Below are 11065 nucleotides of genomic sequence, written 5' to 3'. Positions count from 1 at the left end.
AGAACCTCTCACCTCTGTGACTCCGTCAGTCGGTTTAAACAGAAGCTAGCCGACAGACCAAGCAGGTTTTATATTATGAATGTAGCTCCGACCATCCAGGAGCGTTGATTTGAATGGGAAAGACCGTTCTATCCATTCAAATCCTGTGGTCCCAGCCTTGCCCTTCCTGAGCTGTTTTAAAACTGTTTGTGCCTCAGTTAGGTTTGAACAGCAGTGCAGTTTAAGGCTGTGGGGATGTACAGTATGACATCACATGTGCAGTATGACATCACATGTCACACTGCACATCCCCTGCAGGCTGTGCAGTGATACGGTGATAAGCTGCAGGGTGACACTCGGCTCTACGGTCTGTCTCCATATTCAGGCTGTAGGAGACAGACAGCTGGAGACTCAGCACTGTACCGTCCTCCAGGCATCAGCTCATGAGTTCTCATGAGATCTAATAAACGACGCTGGTCTTGTTTCTAAGGTTTTTCATGGTTTAGCTCCGCCTCCTCAATGATTTCATTAAGCAGAATTCACCAAGCGGCAGGTCCACAGATCTCTTCCGGTCGGTCGGCTTCCCCAGGGAGACGCTCTTCTCTGTGAGATCCTGCCCCCACACACACAACAGTAAAACCTACAACAGATTCAAACAGTCTAAATAAATGACTCCAGTCTGTGGACATGAGTCCTGACCCTGTGAGGCCCAACGCTGATCTGTGCTACGCTGCTCTGGCTTCTTCTGCATGTGAAATGCTGCCTGCATGCTGCTTGGTGCTCCAGCTGTTTGTCAGACTGACTCAAATTTATTCTGTTCCATACTAATGACTTCATGTTGTGTTTCTATATGTATTTTTTAACTTTAGTTTTCTGGCACAGGGACTACAGGTGAAAATCAGCCAGTTGGCTGCAGAGACTCCGCCCCCCCGCCCCGCCGCCCCCCCGCCCCTCCGCTGACTTTTCTAAAAACAATGTTTACAAACTGCTTTACATACAATAAAACCCAAGGAGACTGTGATATAAAACTACCATAATTAAATAAATAATAGAGCTGAATAATAAAAATAAATAAAAAATAATAAAAATAGGAATAAAAGGTCATACAAGACAACAAGTGGATACAACTAAAAACAAGCAAAATAGGTACAATTAAAAACAGATGGAACTTTACATAAAAGTGTGTCTAACCACTTTATTGTATTTGTCATTCTCATTTTCTTTTCTTTTATGGAAAGCACTTTGTAACTTTGTGTAGAAACACGCTATATAAATAAAGTTATTATTATTACTTGGTTAATTTTTGAAAGATATAATTTGCTTTAAACACTGAATAAACCCCCCTCTGTTGTGTCTAAGTTTACTGCAGTTACTTGTTTCTACCACTAGATGTCATGGTGTCCCTGCTGATGGTTCCTACTGGACTTCTTCTTCTCTGTGACTTTATCCTGCCTGCCTCCAGAGTCGGGAGAGGAATTGGCTTTAATGGATTCAGATTGTTTCTCAACAGTCGTGTCGTCACATTCTTACAATCCAAGTTTAAATCACTGTTTACTGGACTGTTGTCCAAACCCAGGATCAACCTCTAAAGCTGGAGGATCCCGCTGACACCTTGGAGGAGATGTCGGTTCCTCGGTCTCCTCCGGGTCCTGCACATGAGTCAGTCTTTCACTAAAACGATTCTTCTGAAGGTGCATGAGCAAATTTTCAGGTGCGGCCGTCAGTCCTGATGCTGCAGGTAGATTTCTGTATGAAAGCAGTTTGTAGTTTACATCGTGCTCATTGTCTCCAGTCGTGCTGAAGACACTCACACTTTGTAGTTTGGCAGTAAGTCAAACTAATTATGACTCTGTTGTATTAGTAATGTTCAGTGCAACAGTATGAAAACATCCCAGTAATATAGAGGAATAATATATATATATATATATATATATATATATAGAGGAAGTCGGTCTGAAGCCGTCCTTCAACATTTAAATCCAATTAAAATCTTTTGACGTCCCAATAGGAAATTATGGCAACAGCCACATTTTAAAAACAATATAAAGTATGACTATATGAAGAAGACTTTTGTTGAAACGTCAACTAATAACTAAAAATATATTGTTTGCATCGCAGTGTGCGTCCTCTCCTTCCACTGTGTGCCGCCTGCTGTGGTAGAACCTCTCCAACACTGGTGAGCCTTTGTGCCTTTTTATTATATTAATGTAAAACACACTGAACACATAAAAAACACCATAGCCTATATAACAGTGAAGACATTTGCATTAATAGGCGACAGAAACATGCTAGTCCATGTGTTTTAAACTGTTGTTATGATATATCTGAGCTTTCACTTCCATTAAAACTAACAGTAGTTCATTTCTGTAGCAGGTAACCGGACCAGGGACCGCTCAGCAATATCACAGGGACCAGCACCGGGCCCCAGACCCAAGTTTAAGAAACACTGAACTTTATTTTACCATAGGACTTCAGATTTTTATCTTGCATCAAAACTGACTCTTGGCATTCATGTTTGGATTAAAGTCAGCATCGTGGAAATCATGTAACAGAAACGTAACAGAAACCACAAAACAGGGACCGATTAGCTGTGTCCCAGGGACCGCCACCGGCCCCCGCGCCTCAGTTTGAGAAGCAGACAGACCACAGAAAGCAGACGGCTGAAGGTTTGAACAGTGGAGTTTATTGAGCAGTGTGAGAGCTTCACAGGAGGAAACCCATGAGAGTCGCTTCACTCAGTCATCTGAACAGAATGTGATGTGGCTGCATTTCATCTCTATAAATCAGAATGTAATCTACAGACTGGTATTTATTTATTTATGGGTTGAACATTCATTACATTTATTCTTCTGTATACTGGAGCATGATATTACACAATATATTCAAGTTTGGAACCTTTTTCTTCTCATTAATGGTTTTGTTCTCCTGGTTCTCAGTGAAGGACAACAGCAACATTTTAGGAAGTTGGCCTGTTGGTCAACTCTCCCTTCATGTGATGAGGGGATTGGCAAAATAAAAAGCAATAGCTAAAAGGTCAATCTTCTGACTCCAGACAGAGATCATTCTGGTGATTTTCCTGCCGTAAAGTGTAACAGGTAAGTTGACCAACGAGACAATTTACCAAAAAGTTGCTGCAGTGCTGTTAGGTTAGTTTCTGCTTGGGTTGCTCAACACTGTCAACAAGTTTTTGAGACTTTACAGTTTCCCCTCAACACATTGGTTATTGACTCCAATCGTTGTTTTCTTTTTCGGTGTATTGACCTGCCATGCACCGGCCCCCTCCTCCTCCTCCTCCTCCTCCTCCTCCTCCTCCTCCTCCTCCTTCTTCTTCCCCTCACAGCTTTCACATGCTAAGTTACCACAACGAAATATGTTCTCTATGCCAAATCCGTTTGCCTTAGCAATATTTCGAATGGCTTTTCTAAGATCTTTAGGTGGAATTTCTTTTACATTGTTGCCTGTATAAGGTTCGGTGAACACAAGTGCGTACTCCAGCCAGGCCTTGATGCGGGGAAGTAGGTCAAGAATGTTGTATTTGTTGGGTTTGTCGTTGGGTTTGGTGTTCTTGGCAGCACAACGGTCAGCACATGGAGACAAATAAGTGTAAAATATCATTTTATATGTAAAGGTCTTGTCAAGCGTCTGCTTTTTAAATGTATGACCTGGACTGGACGATTTGCTTTCCATCTCTTTTAACACCCGATATTCTGCATGTTCGTTGAATGGTTTATTGGTAGCAGAAGTTTGAGGTTCACCAGGTTTTGCTGCCACAATGTAATGACCTGAGTAAACCTGGTTCTGAAGACGCAAAGTGTCCCTGACTGCTGATGGAGGGTCGTTCTTTACGATTATTGTGAAGTTTGGATTTCCATTTCTGAATGGGACAATTACAGCCAGGCTGTACTGTTTCAAATCATCATTAGGATCATATCTGGAAGAGAGAGAGAGAAACAGAGAGAGAGAGACAGAGAGAGAGAGAGAGAGAGAGAGAGAGAGAGAGAGAGAGAGAGAGAGAGAGAGAGACATGTTTCAGACATGAAAATCTGGAGAAAAAAACATCAACGTTTCAATTTGACTGACAGATTATTTTTCATGAATCACAACCTTTTCTTGAATTTGGTGTTAATAACACATTGTGTGAGAATGTGTCCAGAAACAAAAGTCATGTATTAAGTGTATGTATTGTATTAAAAGAATTGTAAAATAATTTCCATTACTTTTAAGGCCTTGCATGGCAGAGCTCTAATATATACTGCTGAACTTCTGAAGCCCTTCATAGACCCAAACTAACAGTTTACCATCCAATGTCAGAATGGTGAATGTTTTTAAATGGAGGTTAAAAACTCACCAGTTTTTATTTGTATTTGATTGTATTTCTTTCTGATCATCTTTATAAAGTCTTGTTTTTGAAATGTGCTTTACAAATAAAGTCAATTATTATAAAGTTTATTATAAGAGCGTTTGGTGACTGAGGCCCAATGAGAGCAGAACTAGGTCACTGTCTGAACTTTCTGACACTACAGTGGTTCTCAACCTGGAGGGCGGGACCCACAGGGGGGTCATGACCTGATTAACAGAATATGAAGACACAAAAAAACACATTTTCTAACATACAAATATATCTTCATGGATGTGATCTTTGTGATTAATAGACTCAGTAAAGAGGAACGGAACCAGCTGAGTTCAGACCAATAATGAACAGACACTGGAAACATCTGATGAGCTCGCTGTTTCCAACTGTCACTCACTAAGGCATCAAGGTTTCCTACTCTGAACTAGGTTTGATTTCTGAGGTTCAGGAGGTTAAAGGAATAGTTCACCCAGAAATTAAAATTCAGTCCTTATCTACTCCTCATGCTTCAGGTGAAGTTTGTTATCCAGAAAACACACAGGGAGGCTGCAGCACAACTTTCTCCACAACAACTGAAGTCAGTGGGGTTCGATCTTTAGAGTTCCACAAACAGCAAAAAACAACAAACAATATCCATAAATTTACTCCATATAAAATATATAATTATGGTCTCTACAATGACAAATGTCCATGTCCTGTGTTTTTAGTTTCTGCAGATCTGATTTCTCAGCTTTACTTCCTGAAACGGTTCCACTCCTCTTAAAGAGAAGATGAACTACTCACCTGCTCCAGATGCCTCCCATCACCTCATACAGTTTGTTCTGGTCTAGAGGAACAGCTCCCACAGGTGGAGCTGTGCTCAGCACCAGGACCAACCAGAACACAGCAACACCTGCCATCTGCACACACACACACACACACACACACACACACACACACACACACACACACACACACACACACACACACACACACACACAGCGGAAAGAGAAAGATAGAGATCACATTGCTGTTCTCCTCTTTCTCTCTCTAAATCCAAAGCTAAATTCAGTTTCTCCTTAACATCAGCATCCAGTAAGCCAGGTGCAGTGAAACTGTCTCCTATGGAACCACATCAGTCCTGAACCACATCAGTCCTGAACCACATCAGTCCTGAAGCTGCAGCTGGAGTCACTGCACCTTTGACTTCTCCATCCATAGTGACTTTATTACTGGTGCTGAAAGTGTACAGAACATCAGGAAGGATCTTCTGATGTTGACTTGTCAATCCTTTCTGTGCGATCCATGTTTCATCTGAAGTGGATTTAACACTGGAGTCAATGAGAACCACAGCTTTCACCTGGAGTCACCTGCTCACACTGAACAGGTCTTATTGATCCTGAACGGGTCTTATTGATCCTTAACAGGTCTTATTAACACTTAACAGATGTTATTGATCCTTAACAGGTCTTATTGACAATTAACAGATGTTATTGATCCTTAACAGGTCTTATTGATCCTGAACGGGTCTTATTGATCCTTAACAGGTCTTATTAACACTTAACGGGTCTTACTGATACTTAACAGGTCTTATTGACACTTAACAGATCTTATTGGTCCTTAACAGGTCTTATTGACAATTAACAGATGTTATTGATCCTTAACAGGTCTTATTGATCCTGAACGGGTCTTATTGATCCTTAACATGTCTTATTAACACTTAACGGGTCTTACTGATACTTAACAGGTCTTATTGACACTTAACAGATCTTATTGATCCTTAACAGGTCTTATTGATACTTAACAGGTCTTATTGATCCTGAACAGGTAATGTATATTAATTTAATTTCAATAGAAAATAAAAAAAATAAGAACTAAATAATAAAAAATATGTTTTCAGTGGAAATGTGTTTACTTGGGTTTTGTTGCCATCTAGTGGACTTTAGCTTGAACTGATTAGATATTCTTGACCTGAAAGGTTTCTTAAACAAGAACTTCTTCTTCTTCTACTTCTAAACACGTAGTTCATGTTCGCATGTTCTCTAAGTGTTACTACCAAACTAATATACAAATACAATACACAACACTGGAGATCTACCACAAGTCGAAGTTTAAGACTAAAATAGAAACTATTCAGACATTAAGATCTTCAAATGTATTTTCAACTAAGGGCCAAGGCTTTTCTCACTGCATGTTTCACAGATTTCACCAAACTGTATTTGTGAATTTAATAGTGAGTAAAACAATCCTGCTCATAACAAATGTAACACGATCCAACAGTTTGACAGTGCTGTTTGTAGGCGACACCTTCATGAAAAGCACAACTAACACAAGTCAGTGAGTCCATTGAGATGTACATTAATATTCTGTAGGTGAACCTGATGTTCAGGAGCAGGCAGCAGGCTGCATGTGTCTGATATGTGAGAGTGAGGGACTCGGCAATGTTTGATGTTCCCATCTTTAAATGATGAAGGTCTATCAGCAGTCAGTCTGCTGGCCCAAGGTTCTTCTATACTGCACATGTGCAGTGAGGCACAGATTATTCTGAGCTGACTGATAACTGTCTTAATCAAATACAGTTACATTACACTGTCTATTTACAGTGCCTTTTTAAAAATATATTTACATTAAAAAGACAGATTGAGTTTTTTCCTTAAAACACATTAAGTCAGGGAAAGAAACAAAACAATGTTGAGGTTCAGGGTGGAAACACTTGAAGACAACAATACATCCTGTGCTCACTGCTGTTGTGACTGAAGAAGACACTGTAATGACACCATGAAGAATTTGATTGGACGACACAAACATGACGCCAGTGTTCATTCTAGACTCCTGTCACTCTGAAACCTTTTAGCTCTGTGTTTGTGGGAATGACCTTTAACCCTGAAAAGTCAGCTGGTCCGAGGGTGAAGTCGGGGTTCGCCCACTTTGGAACGTTCTAGATTATTCCAGTCTGAATTCAGCCTGGGGCTAAGAAGGCTCTGAGGAGGTGCTCATTTTAAACTTTAGTTAAAGTTGAATTCTATTCTTAGGAATATATTTTCTTTGCCTTGAGAGTCACAGTTTGTCATAATGATAAAAAGGACATATCTCTGATGGTAAAGTAGAGGAACCTCACCTGTCTCTGTGCTGTGTCGTCTGCTTGGTAGAGTTCAGATCAGAGAGGAGTGTCGACTCAGCAGGTGAGGATCTGGTCTGTAGCGGTCTGTGAGTCTCAGTAGAAATGTACCTGCTTTTATCCACAGCTGGACTGTCAGGACAAACCCACTGACAGACCGTTGTTTCACTGGAAATTAGATTAGAGTTTTTGCATCTGCCTTTATCAGGATCTAGCTTCAATGAAAGGCTCAGTGTGAGGCTGCAGGTCTCAGGACTCTATCACCAGATGTAGTGTGTGTCTGTGTGGTGAAACATTACAGACACACAACACAGTGTGGAGGTTCATCCACTAGCAACAGCAATCATTAGCAATAACACTACTGCTTATGATCTATGGAGAACAATTAGGATTAGTCTTAGCTGATGAAGACTGTGATACACAGTTGGTTTCATAGTAGTAGTAGGCATCCGTCCGTCAGCGTTTGGATCTGGGGTGTCTCCAAGAGACCCTGTGCAGAGGCTTGGTCTGGAAAAGGGTGTTGGTGATGCAGAGCTGGTGGAAGCAGCACAGCTCTAGCAGTCTCTGCCCATTCTCCTTCATGTTCCCCAGTCCAAAGTGACCAAGGCAGTCTGGCCAGGATTCACGGTGCCAACCCTAGCACTGAAGTCCCCCAGAGGGAACAGGTGCTCGTTCTTTGGGATGGTACCGGCGGCCATGTCGAGTTCCTAGTAGAACTTGTCTTTTGACTCCGGTGGTGAGCGGAGAGTCGGGGCGTAGACGCTCAGCAGGTCGGCTGGTCCGCTGCTGGTGGATCTACGGCTGGCGAGGATGCGTCCGGAGCCTCCTGTCGGCGGGTCGGTCGTGGCGAGCGGGGCGTTCTTCACCGCAAAGCCTCTAGGGTCTTGTCTGCACTCTCGCCATGCCAGAAGAAGGTGTAGTTTTGTTCCTTCGGGGAGCAGCAGTCAGCGAGCCGTGTCTCCTGGAGAGCAGCGATGTCGACATCGAGTCGGTCGAGCTCACGGTCGATGATGGCGGTCTTGCGGGAGTCGTCGATGCGGTTCGGGCCGTCCGAGAGCCCCGTGCGCATGGTCCTGACATTCCGGCTCGATATGCGAAGAGCTGGCATCTTCGTTTCTTCTCGAGGTTCAGTGCTGCAGCGTTACACTAAACCCCAAGCACCCACTGAGGCAGGCGGACGTTGGTGGGTCGGCACCTTATTGACCGGGGGCCGCCCGGCTTGAGGCGGGCGACCAGTGGAACACGATGATTCCTCCCACCGTCAAAGCTGGCCCGTGGCGCCCCGTTCCCTACGCCAATCGGATGGGACTTATAACCCGTAGACTACCAGCTTCCGTGTTGTTTCCTGCCTCCAGAGGGAGGCTGGAGTGACCTCTCACAGTTGGTTTCACTACTGTTGACAAAATGCACTTATTGTAAGTCACTTTGGACAAAAGCGTCTAAATGACGTAATGTAAGTAATGTAATGTGCTGTAATGTGCTGTAATGTAATGTAGTAATAACACTACCAGCTTCCATTCATCTTGCTGGGGATGAACAGTCATGTCAATCATTTTCTCAGGAGCCGCCAACTGACTCCAAAGTACAAACAGTATTCAGTGATTACTGTACTATAGAACAAAGTACTGCAAGTGGACCATAGTACTGTAAACAACAAGTATGGTCCATGTATCGTATGAAATGGGGTTTTCCTATTTTGTCAGTAGAAATGTATGTTTACTGCATAGTATTGTTTCTGTTACTGTAGTATTTACAGTATTTGAATGTATTTGTTAATTTTCCAGGTCGTGGTGGAAGAGACCTGAGCAGCAGACTGGTGAACATGGTGCTGTCAAACAATGCCATGACACTGTTTTCTCTCTGTGTGTTTTATATTTGACTAGAGTGACATGATAATCTTTTTCAACACGCTGCTGTGTGTAACTGAAAATGCAAAAGGAATAAGCCGACTGATAAGATATTCATAGAAGAGTTTCACTGAGCACACAGTGCTTCACTGTGCAAGAGATGTGTGGAGTTTTGTGTTTCTGTGTTTAGAGCTGTGAGAAAATGAGCCTTAGTTTCAGAAAATGTGAGTAAGAAATTGTGAGAAACTGTAACTGTCTCACATTGTGGCGTTCTTCTCCTTCTCATCAAGTGAGAGAGAACAGCAAGCTGAGACCCAACAGAGGAGCAGAATCAAATTCAGTCAAATCATCAATATTTCATCATTTCACAGTATATGCTGAATCCTTCTGTTATCACATTGTACTTGAAGTGAACAAACTTCGGTGCTTCTTCCCCACCATGAGACAAACAGATGAACGGATCTGTAACAAGATGTGTTGAATTCAGCCACAGAAAACAAAGTGTAGTCTACATTTGTCAACAAGTCCCAATGGTAACGCTTTACAATAAGGGTACATTAATTAAGGATTAGTTAATGCTTAATAAGCATTAACTAATCCTTAATTAACAGTTAACTAATGTGTCTAGTAATCATTTACTAATCGTGTTCATGTTAATTAAGCTATTGTGGTTGGGCTGAGGCATGAAGTCACTGAGGTTAAGGTTAGAGCAAGCTTACGGTCAAGGCTGTTAATTAAGGGTTATTTAATGCTTGTTAAGCATTAACTAACTATTAATGAATGTACGCTTATTGTAAAGTGTTACCGTCCCAATAAATCTGGGAATAAGAAAATGCTGTAAAATAATTATATCCCAAGTTCCAGATATAAATATCAGCACCTTGGCCATAAGAGTCGTGAACTCGTAGCTAGAGATTTTTCTTCACACTTGAGACCGGCTGAGGTACGAAAGTGTCATGAAACTCTGAATGTGGAAATCTAGAGACAAAATCACATTCAACAAGATGTTTATCTTCAGGCTGTAAAATAATCTTGTTTCAATGTTAATTTTTGCCCAAACTATATTTCACAAAAGATATTTAATCAGAGGTGAAAGACAGACAAAGCCTCACTCTCCCTGCAGAGGCTGGAGAAGCAGTAAAGTGATGAGATACTTTGCATCCAGTAGATCTGCTGCATGTGTAATTCCTCTCTGGGCAGAGGTGTGATGTGGTCGTATATTTGCATGTTTGCCCAGCTGTGAAATGGGAGAGAGCAGCATGATGTAACCTGTAACTAACCTGATGGCTGGAAATACCTGGTAAGTACAGTGGAGCAGTGTGCAGGTTCGTAGGGAGGAAGACATGAAACACAGAAACAATCAGTCGCTGGAGCCTGAAAAGTATTTTGAACCTTTATTTACAACCTAAGCCGGCATTAATAAACTGTAACACACAGTAGTAACTCAACAGTATGACAGTATCCATAACATCAGTAGTTTTCAACAGGAATGAATTGTTCTACAACTGTAAGATGTTTTCCACTGTCCTTGTAGTTCTTTTGAATAAAGCTCATCTGCTTTAGTCTATTTTAGTCCTGAGTCTGTATCCAGTGCAAAGTCACGGGTTGATGTTTGTCTTTCCAGTGAAGTCAATTCGGGTGCACCCTAAATAAAAGTAACAAAGAAAAATAAAGTGTGGGGCGTTAAAGCACAGTCCGACCACACCGATGAGGTCTGGGGAAGATGGGCGACCGGGGTTCCTTCCTGAGGGAAAGATGATCACCAGGTTCAAAGGTTCAAAGATCTGGATT

At 41.9% G+C, this 11065-nt stretch overlaps 1 long non-coding RNA gene across 1 annotated transcript; it reads right to left on the bottom strand.

Moving 5' to 3' along the window:
- Positions 1 to 3313: 3313 nt before the first annotated feature.
- LOC139653993 (uncharacterized) lies at positions 3314 to 7510 on the bottom strand. The gene is made up of 3 exons (XR_011696013.1): positions 7428 to 7510; positions 5114 to 5229; positions 3314 to 3910 (listed from the first exon to the last, which is right to left on the bottom strand). It is a non-coding gene; the product is annotated as an uncharacterized lncRNA (long non-coding RNA).
- Between the last annotated feature and the right edge of the window lie 3555 nt (positions 7511 to 11065).

The sequence above is a fragment of the Centroberyx affinis genome, unplaced genomic scaffold (assembly GCF_046629955.1).
Source record: "Centroberyx affinis isolate AG114_WGS23_722 - 3 ecotype Tasmania unplaced genomic scaffold, CSIRO-AGI_Caff_v1 ptg002016l_1, whole genome shotgun sequence".
Taxonomy (NCBI): domain Eukaryota; kingdom Metazoa; phylum Chordata; class Actinopteri; order Beryciformes; family Berycidae; genus Centroberyx; species Centroberyx affinis.
Note: the sequence above shows the minus strand (reverse complement) of the source record. Positions and strands in the feature narration are given on the sequence as shown.